This window comes from Choloepus didactylus, chromosome 2 (assembly GCF_015220235.1).
Source record: "Choloepus didactylus isolate mChoDid1 chromosome 2, mChoDid1.pri, whole genome shotgun sequence".
NCBI classification, from domain to species: domain Eukaryota; kingdom Metazoa; phylum Chordata; class Mammalia; order Pilosa; family Megalonychidae; genus Choloepus; species Choloepus didactylus.
This window is the reverse complement of record NC_051308.1, coordinates 183,298,875-183,313,696: the sequence shown is the minus strand read 5'-3', so window position 1 is coordinate 183,313,696 and position 14,822 is coordinate 183,298,875. Positions and strand designations below refer to the sequence as shown.

The window sequence follows — 14,822 nt, the reverse complement described above, 5'->3', positions numbered from 1 at the left end:
TTTCTGACTGCTGAAATACTCAATTCTTGCTTTAAGGCTTCCAACTGATTTGATGAGGAGACTAACCTCTAGGTGGGTTAATTCTCCTTTTTGATGGTAGATGTAATCAGCCATAGATGCAATCAACTGCAGAATGACTTAAATCATTTACAAAATACCCTCCTACAACAATCAGGCCAGTGCTGGTTTGTCCAACAAACTGGACACCATATCCTAGGTAAGGTGACATATGAAATTAACCATCATATCAACTGTGGCTATGAATTCATAAAATACTTCAGGAAACACTCTTCTAGATTATAAGGACAGTAGAACATCTTTAAAAATGTTGATGTAGGGCACAAACAGTAATAGCCAACTTATATAAGGCACATATAGATGGCATTTCAGAGAACATATGTTGCCCTATGATAGAACTGGAAGATATAACAAGATGTATATATTAAAATTTATATGTTTTAAAGATATACAGTTAATTATAAAATACTTACTAAACAAATGAACATATAATAAGAAGTAGGAGAAATAACTTTTCTTACCTTCCTAGTATTACCAGTTCCTCATTAATGCCCCAGAAAACTATTCCCTAATTTTACTTAATTAATAAAAAATATCCTTATACCCTGGCATTAATGATTTTTCATAATCTGATCCTAATATACTTTTCCAGCCTTACAAGTCCTTTCCCAAATTCTTGTCAATGAACATAAATGGCCTCCTAGAATGCTGTTTCTCTCTCACATCACTAATCTATTCTGAACTAGTTTTAAGGGTAAAACTCAAATGCGAAGCCCTCCATACAAACTTCTTGGTTCACTAAGGCTAAATATAATATCCTTCCTATTTAAAACTCTTAATGAATTTATTATAACCTAATTTGTATTTTCCTCCTTCCTAGTAATTCTTCCATGTTTCACGTATGTTCTATTTAAACAGAGACAGTGGTTTTATCCATCTTTGTTTTCTCCAAAATAAGAAGGTGAAAGTTTAGCCCTTATTTGTACCTACTAACAAATGAAGTAAACTACAAAGGCATTACCATAACACTACTTCACAAGATATTTGACTTGATGTGATTAGAGTTTAGAAGTCCCAAGATTTCTTTCTGTTGTTGAACCTTGGAAACATATTAGTATTTCAAATTTACCTAAATAAAAAGCATTTCTAAAAGAAAAATAATTCAGACTTTCATCATTAATCTCCATATTCTGAAATTCCACAAAACCATAAAACAAAATATTCAATTAGTCCTAAATACAGTAACTAATTTCCCCATTATATTAGTAATAATTTTACTAAATAACAAATATAACTCAAGAACACAAAATAAAAATCACTGCCTATAGACTCTGTGTAATTATCTTCCTGATGTCCATATCTAACTTTTACCCTACAATCATCATCAGGCCACTTCATATTTTGTAAACCTTGCCTTCCTGTTCTTTTACTCTTTTTCAAAAAACAAACCCTACTTTCTTCCTATCATTTCATTGCACTAAAGTTACAGAGGTCAAATGGCCCAGTTTCTTGGCCATTTTGATGAATCTGCAAGCTAATGGTTGAATTCAGAGCCCTGAATGTCTTTCATATTTGATCACTCCATACACATTTGAGATGTTATGTGCCAACTACTCAATTAGAAAAATTTGAAACAAAGATAAAAGACTTTAAGAATCAAGATACTGGTTTAGCTCAACTTTTTTTATAGGTGACTTGAGGTCAATTTGTGTTTTAACAGGCTAACTTGGAATAGACAGGGAGGAGAAGAAGAACATCAAGAAAACAATTAGAGGTTAGAGTTGAAAGCTGGAGAGAGAATAAATCTTTGAGAGAGAGAATACAGAAAGAAGAGAGGGAAGAGGGCAAAATCAGTAAAATCTCTGGAGCAAAAATGACAGAAACATTCGCCTTGGTCTAAGACTCACATTAGGCCTTTTAATGAAGCCTGTATAATATACATATTCATTATCACATTAAGTTTAAAGGCCCTAACATATCCTGATCCTTTTGTCAAGAATGAAATGACAATATGAAAAAGCCTTTAAAAAGAGAGAAACAGAACAACTAATTCAATGCTATTCAACTCAGTCTACCAACATCAACACTATTTCAATGGAGCTAAATTATAAGTAATCTGAATTGTAAACTGCTATATTTCACAAATTTAAGATACTGTTAAGACATGACAATGCTTCACCTACGGCTAAAAAAGAAAAACTATGACAATTAACCATCATAGCATCAATTACCTGGAAGACATTCTGATTTTTAAAAATGTTACAATGTGAAAAAAAAGTGAAACAAAATAAATGAAATATGGTTACATCAAAAGGATACAATCTTATGGTTAATAATAGCCATATAAAAGATAATGACCATTTACAGATATCCACATTCTTCTACATGACATAATTGCCCCCAAAAAGAAAATGAATAAGAAATAATTTGAAAATACTGTGATAACGTAAGAACCACCATTTCCAAACTAAGCTATAATAGCAATAAAAATATCTGCAACCCAGACTAGGGATGTATTTACACAAACCCTCAGTATGAAAATATTTCAAGCATGGTAGTATTTCATGTAGTATTCCATGAAAAATATTGCAAGGAATGGTATTTATTTCCCAACTAAAACAAGTAATTGTTCATATAATAAAGCAATACAAAGAAGTCTTTTTTATTTATAATAGGCTATTAATATTAACTGCAAAATGGAAAGAATAAGCCAAATAGTCTGTGGTTACTTATGCCCCTACATTATAATAAGAAAATAGTTTCTCCTATGTGCCGGTTTGGATATATTATGTCCCCCAAAATGACATGCTCTTTAATGCAGTCTTGTGAGGGCAGATGTATTAGTGTGATTAGGTTGGATCCTTTGATTGAATGTTTCCATGGAAATGTGATTCAATCAACTGTGGGTGAGACCTTTGATTAGATAATTTCCATGGAGGTGTCACCCATTCAGGATGGGTCTTGATTAAATCACTGGAGTCATATAAAAGAGTTCACAGACAGAAGGAACTGAGAGCAGCTGAGAGTGACATTTTGGGCTGCAGCCAAGAGAGACATTTTGAAGACGGCCATTGAAAGTAAACTTTTGCTACTCAAGAGTTTCCTGGGAGAAACTAAGAGAATACCCCCAAACGCCTACAGAGAAATGTCCTGGGAGAAAGCCATTTTGAAACACAACCTGGGAGCAAAGGAAGAAGACATTAGCCACATGCCTTCCAGCTAACAGAGGTTTTCTGGATGCCAACAGCCTTTCTCCAGTGAAGGTACCCTATTGTTGATGCCTTACCTTGGACACTTTGTGGCCTTGAGACTATAACTTTGTAATCTTAAACCCCCTTTGTAAAGCCAATCCATTTCTGGTGTTTTGCAAAGCGGCAGCATTAGCAAACCGGAACATCCTCCCAAGAGAACATTATCTGATATTAGACCTATTTATTTCCTTATCAACTTTCTCCATTTCCCCAACCTCCCTCACTATGGCAACATACATTACAGTTTTCCCAGAAGAAAACATTAGCCCAGGCCATTCACTGTAGGATGCTGGAAATAACCAGCAAAAAGGCCCACATCCTGAGGAAAAATTATGTTGCATTTAAACTTTCCTCTACCTTCCTTCCACTTTCAGATGTCCCACCTAGTCATGATCTACAAAATGACTGAAGGCTGGTAAAGCCATTCTGGGCCTCTCTCATGTCACATTATTCTTCACGGGATAAGAAATACAATCTGCATAGAGATGAGTCGAGTTTACACCAAATAAAAGAGTTAGTTTGTATTACTGGTAAATTAGCCTGTGTTAAATTTTTTAGCAACACAGAGAGCTGGGCCACGGTAACCACTAATGGCCACAAGAAACTAAAATAAATACAGGTTGATTTGTGAAGCAAAAGAACAAACATAGCCTTTCTATATAACATACTTTACATCTGAAACATAGCTCTTTAAAGTAGCTTGTTTAGGGGGTGAGCAGGAGAAAGATGTCAGATGCTTCATATTCCCATCTGACACTACTTTGGAACAACACTTAAGTCAAAAATTTAGAAAGCACTCTATTAAGGAAACCTGGATGTATTTACTGAGCCCATCACTGTGATCTGTAGCATTTAACTATATTGCAATTTCATCAACTAAGAAATAGAATATACCCTCATAGAACATATTAAATTTAAGGGAAAAAGTGGATAGCTACTAGCGAAACTGCAGGGGAAAAGAGAATACTTAGCATTTGGAAATATTAAACTGATCTGAAAATGATACCTAAAAAGAAAATTAAGGGAAAAAACTTCTACTGTAAAAAGTCAATCCTCCGCCCTTGTGCACCACTGCGCATGCCCCAGTTACCCACCCACAGCCACTGTCAACCCCATCGTGTTCTTCAACATCACCGTCCAAATCCTTGGGCTGTGTCTCCTTCTAGTTGTTTGCAGACAAAGTTCCAAAGATGGCAGAAAATTTTTGAGCTCTGAGCACTGGGGAGAAAGGATTTGTTTACAAGGGTTCCTGCTTTCATAGAATTATTACTGGGTTTATATGACAGGCTGGTGACTTCACATGCCATAACAGAACTGGTGGCAAGTGCATCTAGGAGGGAAAGTCTGATAATGAGAACTTCATCCTGAAGCATATGGGTCCTGGCATCTTGTCCATGGCCAGTGCTGGACCCAACACAAATGGTTTCCAGTTTTTCATTACACTGCTAAGATGAGTGGTTGGATGGCAAGCACATGGTCTCTGGCAAGGTAAAAGAGGGCATGAATACTGTGGAAGCCATGGAGCACTTTGGATCCAAGAAAGACAACACCAACAAGAAGATCACCACTGCCAACTGTGGACAAGTCTAATAAATTTGATTTGTGCTTTGTTTTAAACACCAGAGGATTCCTTCTGTGGCTCAGGAGAGCATCCTACCTCCCATGGTCTGCTCTCAGTATCCTATCATCTTTGTGCTCTCACTGCAGTTCTTTTGGTTCTACATGATCCTCCTCCTTCCAAGTCTAGCTGGATTGCAGAACTAAGTTTATGATTCTGAAACAAAAACTTAAACAACAAAAGAAAAAAAAAGTCAATCCTAGAAAGAGATAAATTTATCTTAAACTTCACCCTACTGCATAAAAATAAGGCAACAATCTCTTTAGCCACAAATGTACAAATTACATGCTTTTGTATATTATATATGATTAGTTGCTAAATTCTTCTAACTCTCAAATATTTCTGAATTCTTAATCCCCTCCCTTCCTTTCCTATGTCACCTGCCCACAAAAAAATCATACTTGGTGATAAAAGTCTGAATTTTTGCTTCTTAGACTGGCAAAGCAAGAAAATCCTCTCTCCACTTCTATTCAATATTGTATTAATTGAGTAACTGAGTGAAAAAAAAACATAAAGAAAAAGAAATTTAGGCATAAATATTAGAGAGGAAGAAATAAAACTGTCTATCCACAGATAACATGTTCCTATACATACAGAAAATCCTAAGGAATCTACAAATGGCTACTAGAACTAATAAATTCAGCAAGATCAGAGAATACAAGATCAATACACAAAATTCAATTGCTACATACTAGCAATGAACAAGCCAAAAATAATTTTTAGTTCCATTCACAATAACATTAAAAATAATAAAATACTTCAATAATTAAGTCCTACTAGATCTAAGCTGGTAGGATTCCAGCCTAGAGATGCCAACTCTCATTGTAACCATTTCATGGAAAGTCTAGCCAAGACAAGAAGTGTCCTGCTGACATCACCTGTATCCCTGGATCTAATGTACTTTCAGTTAGATGAGTCAACACACTTTTTCTCTGTAAATTAATCTGATTTGGTAGAATCAAGAGGCTATCCTGGAGGTTTCTCTTATGCAAGCTCCAGCTAGTCATCCTAAATGGCCACAGTATGCCATGCCCTTACCAAAAGTAGTTCCCAAATACCTAGGTCCCTACACGTGAGATTCTACAAAAGATTCACTCACTAATTTTATCTTTCAGAAACTTAAATCCACTAGACTGTTCCTATACCAGACAAGTCCTAAAACCCAGAGGTAACAGCCTCTTTAACACCAACAATTAGATGCAGCCCCTTTCCCCATAATGTTGACACCCCCTTTAATATGAAATATGAACAAGTTAGGGTGCTCACTGCCTAGACATCCCTGAAAATGAAGAAAGAGATAGAGAGGAAGACGTAGCAACAAACAAGATAAGATTTAACAAAGGTCTATGAATGCTATAATATATATATATATGGAAGTTGGGATGTTAGAAGGGCTGGAAGGAGGTAAATGACATGGTGGAACTGTAGCCTATAGCATCCTTTGGGATTTGCTCTGTAGCTGCTCATTGAATTATGCCTTGAAGGTCTTCACCTTTCTGTATATACCTTGTTTTGCATAATAGGGAAGGGATTGAAACTGTGGAACTGTTTTTTGAAATTACCTATATAACTGCTTGTTGAGCTGTACATCAAAAGTTAACACCTTTCTGTGTGTATATTTTACAACAATGGAAATGGCCGAAGTTGTGGAACTGTGATCCATGACATTCTTTGAAATTTGCTAACAACTTGTAAAATCGTACTTTGAAAGTTATCACTGTTACGTATATATGTTGAAGTTCACAATAAAAAAAATGGTTAAAATGGGAAAAAAAAAAAAATCTGGTTTAGGTTTCTACCACTTGCAACCAAAAAGTCCTTTCTGTGAAAAGCTACTGAAAAAGAAGGGTGACATACAGAGCGGTTGCCGAAGGGGTTTAAATGATGCAACCAAAAGGAAAGGTACGATAACTCTCTGAAGGGATTAATCTGACAAATGGAAAACACAACACAGGTAAGAAGCTGGCAGATAAATTCCCCCTTGTAGATGCACATCAACTGGTCTGAGGAACAGTTCTTCTGTCCAGAGATATTCTATATTGCCAAGCAAGCACACTGGCAAGCAATCTCTCCAACTCTTTGTGAACATGGTCAAAAAGATAAGGTATCACCTTACCTTATTTCATATCATTCTCTGCCTCACTTTCCTTTAATGTGTGACTTATTTACCTTTTATTTACCCTTGATTCCATGGTTATGGGATGGGGTGGTCAGAAGTTGTTATGTGCCCCAGAAAGGCCATGTTCTTTTAATCCATTTCTGTAGGTACAGACCTACTGTAGTTGGGACATGCTGATTAGGTTATTTCTATTGAGAAGTTGCCCCAAAGTAAGTTTTAATCCTTTTACTGGAGTTCTTTATAAGAGATGAAATTAAGAGAAGTTCACAGAGAAAAGCCCTGAAGAAGCTAAGGGAAGACCCACAGAAGCAGAGGAAGCCACTGTAGCCAGAAGCCGAAAGCAACAAAACCTGAGAGAGAAGGACCAGCAGACACTAGCCGTGAGCCTTCCCATGTGACAGAGGTGTTCCACATGCCAGCAGCCTGTCTTCAGAGTCCAGGTATCGTCCTGTTGATACTATGAGTTGGACATTTTCACGACCTAAGAACCATTAATTGTAAAATCCCCATTGTAAAAGCCAACCCAGGGATGAGTAGAAAAATAGGGGAAGGAAACAAACAAACAAACAGACAAAGGTACCCAGTGTTCTTTTTTACTTCAATTGCTCTTTTTCACTTTAATTATTATTCTTGTTATTTTTGTGTGTGTGCTAATGAAGGTGTCAGGGATTGATTTAGGTGATGAATGTACAACTATGTAATGGTGCTGTGAACAATCGAATGTACGATTTGCTTTGTATGACTGCATGGTATGTGAATATATCTCAATAAAATGAAGATTAAAAAAAAAAAAAAAGCCAACCCAGGGGCCAGCTGTCAGTAACAGGGCTGAGAGGCATTGAAGACAGCGGGCTGAAGATGAATGCCAGAGGACTTGGCTCTCAGCTAAAGGACAGTATTCCAATTACTGAACTTTCAGCAAGTGGCTCTTTTGAAAGTCAAGGTCTTCTTCGGAGAGGATTTCCTTGTGTGAAAAATGAACTTCTGCCCAATCATCCTCTTGAATTATGAAAAAAGAATTTCCAGCTCAACCAAGACAATATGAATTTTTCCACACTGAGAAACACCCAGGGTCTGTTTGCTCCACTGAAATTAGAGATGGAATTCAAGGAAGTGCAGCAGGCTCAGCAGCTTCCATTTCTTAAAAGCTCAAACTTTTCACTTGATATTTTGAGGGGTGTTCCAGTTTGCTAATGCTGCCTTTTCACAAACACCAGAAATGGACTGGCTTTTATAAATGGATTTTATTTGGTTACAAAGTGTGCCAGTTTGAATGTATCATGTCCCCCAAACGCCATTATCTTTGATGTAATCTTGTGTGGGCAGAACTATCAGTGTTAATTAGATTGAAATTCTTTGAGTGTTTCCATGGAGATGTACCCCACCCAACTGTGACTGATGACTCTGATTGGATAATTTCCATGGAGGTGTTGGCCCACCCATTGGGTGGGTCTGAATTAAATTACTGGCACACTATATAAGATCAGACAGAAGGAGCAAGCTTGCTACAGCCAAGGGGGACACTCTGAAGAAAGCACAGGAGCTGCAGATGAGAGACAGTTTGAAGATGGCCGTTGAAAGCAGACTCTTGCTCCAGGGAAGCTAAGAGAGGACAAACAACACAAGAGCAACTAAGAGTGACATTTCTGAGGAACTGCAGCCTAGAGAGGAACATCCTAGGAGAAAGCCATTTTGAAATCAGAACTTGGAGCAGACTTTAGCAAACTAGAACACAAAGGTACCGTCTTAAGGCCATAAAGTGTCCAACATAGGGGGGTACCTTCACTGAAGGATGGCCAATGGTGTCCAGAAAACCTCTGTTAGCTGGGATGGCACATGGCTGGTGTCTGTTCCAAAGTTCTGGTTTCAAAATGGCTTTCTCTAGGCTTCAGCTTCTCTCCAAAATGTCACTCTCAGTTGCTCTTGGGGCATTTGTCCTCTTAGCTTCTCCAGAGCAAAAGTCCACTTTCAACGGTCAACTTTAAACTGTCTCTCATCTGCAGCTCCTCTCTCAGCTCCTGTGCATTCTTCAAAGTGTCCCTCTTGGCTGTAGCAAGTTTGCTCCTTCTGTCTGAGCTTCTACAGTGCTCTAAGAAACTAATCAAGTCCCAGGCTGAATGGATGGGGCCGCACCTCCATGGAAATTATCTAATCAGAGTTATCACCTACAGTTGGGTGGGTCACATCTCCATGGAAACTCTCAAAGAATTACAATCTAATCAACACTAATACGTCTGCCCACACAAGACTGCATCAAAGATAATGGCATTTTAGGGGGACATAATACGTTCAAACTGGCACAAGGGGTAATGATTAAACTACTGGATTGGAAGATATTCTTAATGATCCATCACAAAGTGAAGTAATAGGAGAACCACACTTGATGGTTGAACATAAACTTGGTTTATTGTAACATAGTTGTGCTCTTAATGAAAATATGGAGTGCATCTTGTTTATAGCTGTCTTTCTACTATAATTTGACGTACACAACATTAAAAGTACTGACACATGAGAATTTTTGCCTAAATAGTATCAGTGATCATTTGAAATTATTTGGTTCTTTGGTTCATGGCCATGTAACAATTGAAAACACTAAAGGAAGATGATTTTAAACCTAGTTTTATATTAAAATATTGGCCTTCTAAGTCTTTAAAAAAATTCATTGCCAATGAATATTATAAATCTGCCTACAAGTTCCAAATAAACCCATTTTCTAGGTATTTCATAAATTTAATTTTAAATAGTCATTATCTATATTTGAATTTGCAGCCTTCATAGTAGCATCTTTCAGAATAAATATTTCTAATTGATTTCACTGGCAACTTAAAATTAAGAGCAGAATATGATGTTTATACTTTATTCTGTTTCAGTATCAGCCATTAATACTCATAAGAATATTTGCTTTTTTGATAACTATTTTAAATTACTACCATTCTTTGATTCTTTCAAGCTGAAAATTGTAAGGTTAGAGGTTTTGATTTTGGTCTTGTCTTTAAAGTGAAAAAATTAAAAAGTCACCAGCAGAAGTATATTAACCCCTGGTTCTTCATAGATTTGATAATATATTAATATATATATTTAACATTACTAAGTAATACTGTTAAAAGTAAGCCTCATCTTTCCTTATTCTTGCTTTATATATCACATGATGCTTTAAATTTAAAAACTTACAACCTTCATAAATGTATTCCCACAATAATTTCTTTAAAAATTTTCATCATGCTTGTTCTTTCTTATAAGGTATTCTTTATGAACCTGGTACACAAAAATCAAAGATTTTTAGAACTTTAAAAAAAAAAAAAAAGCCAACCCACTTCTGGTATATTGCATTTCGTCAGCTTTAGCAAACCAAAACAGGATAAGATGATTAGCTTAATAAAGACTTAGGTATTTTGATACGTATACGGAACTTGCAATTTGACAAGAATCTGCCAAACTCTGTTTGAGGCTAAATTTCTGCGCAACCTATGAGACGGTATGGAATCTAATGGCATACATTTTTTTTGTACTAATCTCACTGAGGGCCTTGTCTTGGTTTTCTGACGTTTATTTTTCTTTCCCCCAATATTTCTTTTTTTATTTTAAGTTTTACTGAGATACATTCACACACCTTACAATCCATGCAATGTATACAATCAATGCACTCTGTAAAATCACAGTTGTGCATTCTTCACCACATTCAATTTTACAACATACTCATTACTCCAAAAAGAAAAACCCCATACCCCTTAAACCCCCCCTCACTAACACTTAGCATTGGATTGGTACCTTTGTTATAACTGACGGAAGGATATTAAGATGTTACTTTTCACTATAGTCCATAGTTTGCATTAGGTATATATTTCTCATATATCACCCTATTATTAACACCTTGTAAAAGTGATGAACATTTGTTCTAGATCATGAAAGAACATTCTTATATTTGTACTATTACCCAGAGTTATTATCCAAAACCTTGTTCTCTGGTCCCATGTTTTATCCTCTAGCTTTTCTTTTAGAGACATACACAAACCTGAACTTCCCCTTTCAACCATGATCACATACATAACTCAACGCTGTTAATTCCACTCACAAAAATGTGCTACCATCACCTCTCTCTATTTACAAACATTTGTCAAGAACTTTTGCATTTATATTCATCAGAGAAATTGGTCTGTAATTTTCTTGTAGTATCTTTATCTGGCTTTTGAGTTAGGGTGATGTGGGCATCACAGAATGAGTTAGGAAGTATTCTCTCCTCTTTAATTTTTTGGAAACATTTGAGCAGGATTGGTATTAACTCTTCTTGGAATAATTGGAAAAATTCACTGTGAAGCCATGTAGTCCTGGGCTTTTCTTTGTTGGGAAGTTTTGGATGGCCGATTAAATCTCTTTACGTGTAATTGGTATGTTCAGGTCTTCTATTTCTTCTTTTGTCAATGTAGGTTGTTTGTGTGTTTCTAGGAATTGGCCCATTTCATCTAGGTTGTCCAACTTGTTGGCATACAGTTATTTATAGTATCCTTTTATGATTCTTTTTATTTCTGTGGGATCAATAGTCATGTCCCTCCTTTCACTTCTGATTTATTTGCATCTTCTCTCTTTTTTTGTCAGTCTAGTTAAAGGGTTTGCCAATTTTATTGATCTTCCCAAAAAACCAACTTTTGGTTTTGTTAGTTCTCTCATTTTTTTATTCTCATTGTCATTTATTTCTTACTTATTTCTTTGTTATTTCTTACTTCTACTTGCTTTGGAGTTAGGATGCTGTTATTTTTCTAGTTCCTCCAGATGTGCATGTAGGTCTTCAATTTGAGCTCTTCTTTTTTTTTTTAAATTCAGTTTTATTGAGATAGATTCACATACCACACAATCATCCATGGTGTACAATCAACTGTCGACAGTAGCATCATATAGTTGTATATTCATCACCCCAATCTATTTTTGAACATTTTCCTTATACCAGAAAGAATCAGAATAAGAATAAAAAATAAAAATAAAAAAGAACACCCATATCATGTTCCCCATCCCACTCTATTTTTCATTTAGCTTTTGTCCCCATTTATCTACTCATCCATCTATACACTGAATAAAGGGAGTGTGATCCAAAAGATTTTCACAATCACACTGTTAACCCTTGTAATCTATATTGTTATACAAACGTTTTCAAGAGTCAAGGCTACTGGGTTGGAGTTTGGTAGTTTCAGGTATTTACTTCTAGCTATCCCAATACTTTAAAACCTAAAAAGTGCTATCTATATAGTGCGTAAGAATGTCCACCAGAGTGACCTCTCAACTCCATTTGAAATCTCTCAGCCACTCAGAGCTATTTCCCAGCTTTATTTTGTTGCATTTCACATTCCCTTTTTGGTCAAGAAGATGTTCTCCATCCTATGATGCCGGGTCCAGATTCATCCCTGGGAGTCATATCCTGCATTGCCAGGGAGATTTACACCCCTGGGAGTCAGGTCCCACATAGGGGGGAGGGCAGTGAAATCACCTGCCAAGGTGGCTTAGTTAGAGAGAAAGGGCCACATCCGAGCAACAAAGAGGCACTCAGCGGGAGACTTAGGCACACTTATAAGCAGGTTTAGCCTCCCCTTTACAGTAACAAGCTTCAAAAGGGCAAGCCCCAAGACAGAGGGCTCAGCATGTCAAGCCATCAGGCCCCAGTGTTTGTGAGAACATTAGCAATAATCCAGGTGAGGAAGTCCAACACCTCCACATCCTCTCCCAGCTCCGCAGAAGGACCCTGAATGTACATTTTTATTGAAACAGAGGCTATCAGCCACTGTTGACTGGGGTGGCTGAAACCATTGTTCAGATCCCAAACCAGCCAGGCCATGTTCCCCACCCTTCTCTTGGGAAAGAACCACCCTTCAGCAAAGTGCTCCCCTCTGCCTCAAGAAGGCACTCGCTCTAATTCACCCCCGCTTCCACCTCTGCCAGAGGCAGGGCTAAAACAGAGGCCTGCTGGCAGCCTTCTGTCCTAAGCAGGTTGAAACTGTAGCTATCCTTGGAACTGGAGCCCAGCTATCTGAACCTGCTAATCACAAGCTGCAGTTGGGGCCAGGCTGTGCCCCTCTCCCCCTGCCCCATTCTTGGGAAAGAGCCACCCCTCAGCAAACTGTTCCCCGCAGTCCCAAGAAGTCAGTGTATCTCTAAATCAGCCTTGCTTCCTCTCCTGCCTGGGGATGGGGTTGAACAGAGACTGCCAGCTGCTTTCTGTTCTGAGAAGGTTAAAACTGCATCTATTTTTGGAGCCAGGGCCCAGCAATCCGAATTTACTAATCAAAAGCCACAATCAGTGCCTAGCCATGCCCCATGCCCCCTGTATTTAGTCAGGGTTCTCTAGGAAAACAGAACCAACAAGAGATACCTGTAAATAGTATGAGATTTTATATGTGTCTCACGCAACTATGGGGATGCATGAGTCCAAATTCCATAGGGCAGGCTGCAAGATGGCTACTCCAATGGAGATTTTCAATGAATTCTCCAGGAGAAACTTGCCGGCTGAAGCAGAGATGAAAGTCCTCTTTTCTGACTGCTGAAGTCATCAATTCTTCTTTTAAAGCTTTCACCTGATCGGATTAAACCTCTCTCATTGAGGAAGACACGTCCCTTAGTTGATTATAGATGTAATCAGCCATAGATACAATCAACTTACTGACTTAAGTCCATAAAATGTCCTCTCAGTAGTAGCTAGGCCAATGCTTGCTAGATCTGACAACTAGGCACCATTACCTGGCCAAGTTAACACATGAACTTAACCATCAAACCATCATTCTTGGGAAAATGGACTTTTTTTCCAGCCTGACAGTGGCTCCCAAGACTGTCTGCCACACCAGTGGGAGATGGGCACCAGCCTCCAAAGTATGGAGAGATCTACTCACACATCTTCATTTCAGCTTACCAGTCTCTTCTTTTTACTCTTTCCTGAATGGTATACAGTGTTCTTCTGGCCTCCAGAGCCCCCATACAGATGTTTCAGACAATGCCTGGCTGTTTACTGGCTGCTCTGGAGGATGAACTGAGTCCCAGAGCTCTCTCTCTGCCATATTGGTTCTCCAGTCTCTTCTTACACTCTTGATGCCCTGGTATTGTGTTTCCCAAATAAAGCATCAACTCGTAATCCTTGTCTCAGGCTCTTATTTCTGTGGAAAGAAAACCTACAGCAACCATCAAGCTTAACAGTGAAACACAGAAAGTTTTCCCTTTAGGATCATGAAAAAAAGTGAGGATGTTCAATATTAACAAAATGTGGTACAGAAATGGTAACAATCTGCACAGTAATGCAAATAATGCTCCGCACAGAAAAAAAAAAAGCAAAGGATTCGAAAGGAACAAAAATTCATGATCTCCAGATCATATGGTTGTCTACATATAGCCAAAAGGAATCCACAAATACATTTTTAGAATTAGCAACATAAAACTGGATAAAAAGTTTTATATACCTAGGAATAAATCTAACAAAAGATATGTAAGAACCTTACAGGGAAAATTATAAAATGTCACTGTTGATATACAAAAGACCTAATTAAACAGAGAGATACACCACAATCAAGGATTAGAAACTCAGAATTACAAGGATATAATTTCTCCCCCAAATTAATGTACAAAGTCAATGCAATACCAATCAAATCTTAACAGGTATTTTTTTGTGGGGGAGGGGTGTAGATTCTAAAATTTACATAGAAATTCAAAGAGCTAAGATCAGCCAAGACACTTTTTTAAAAGGTGGGACGAGTAGCTGTACCAAGTTCAAAGGCTCATTATAATTAAATCATTTGTAATTGGTGCAAAGATATATAAGCAGACCAATGGAACAAAATACAAAGCC

The 14,822-nt window shown here is 37.4% G+C and overlaps 1 protein-coding gene and 1 pseudogene across 8 annotated transcripts in view; one reads left to right on the top strand and one right to left on the bottom strand.

The window, feature by feature from the left end:
• The window catches only part of DOCK7 (dedicator of cytokinesis 7), a 325,545-nt gene that overhangs the window by 273,574 nt on the left and 37,149 nt on the right, over positions 1–14,822 (bottom strand). The gene's annotated exons all lie outside the window — the stretch shown is intronic.
• LOC119527230 lies at positions 7,865–9,419 on the top strand (annotated as a pseudogene).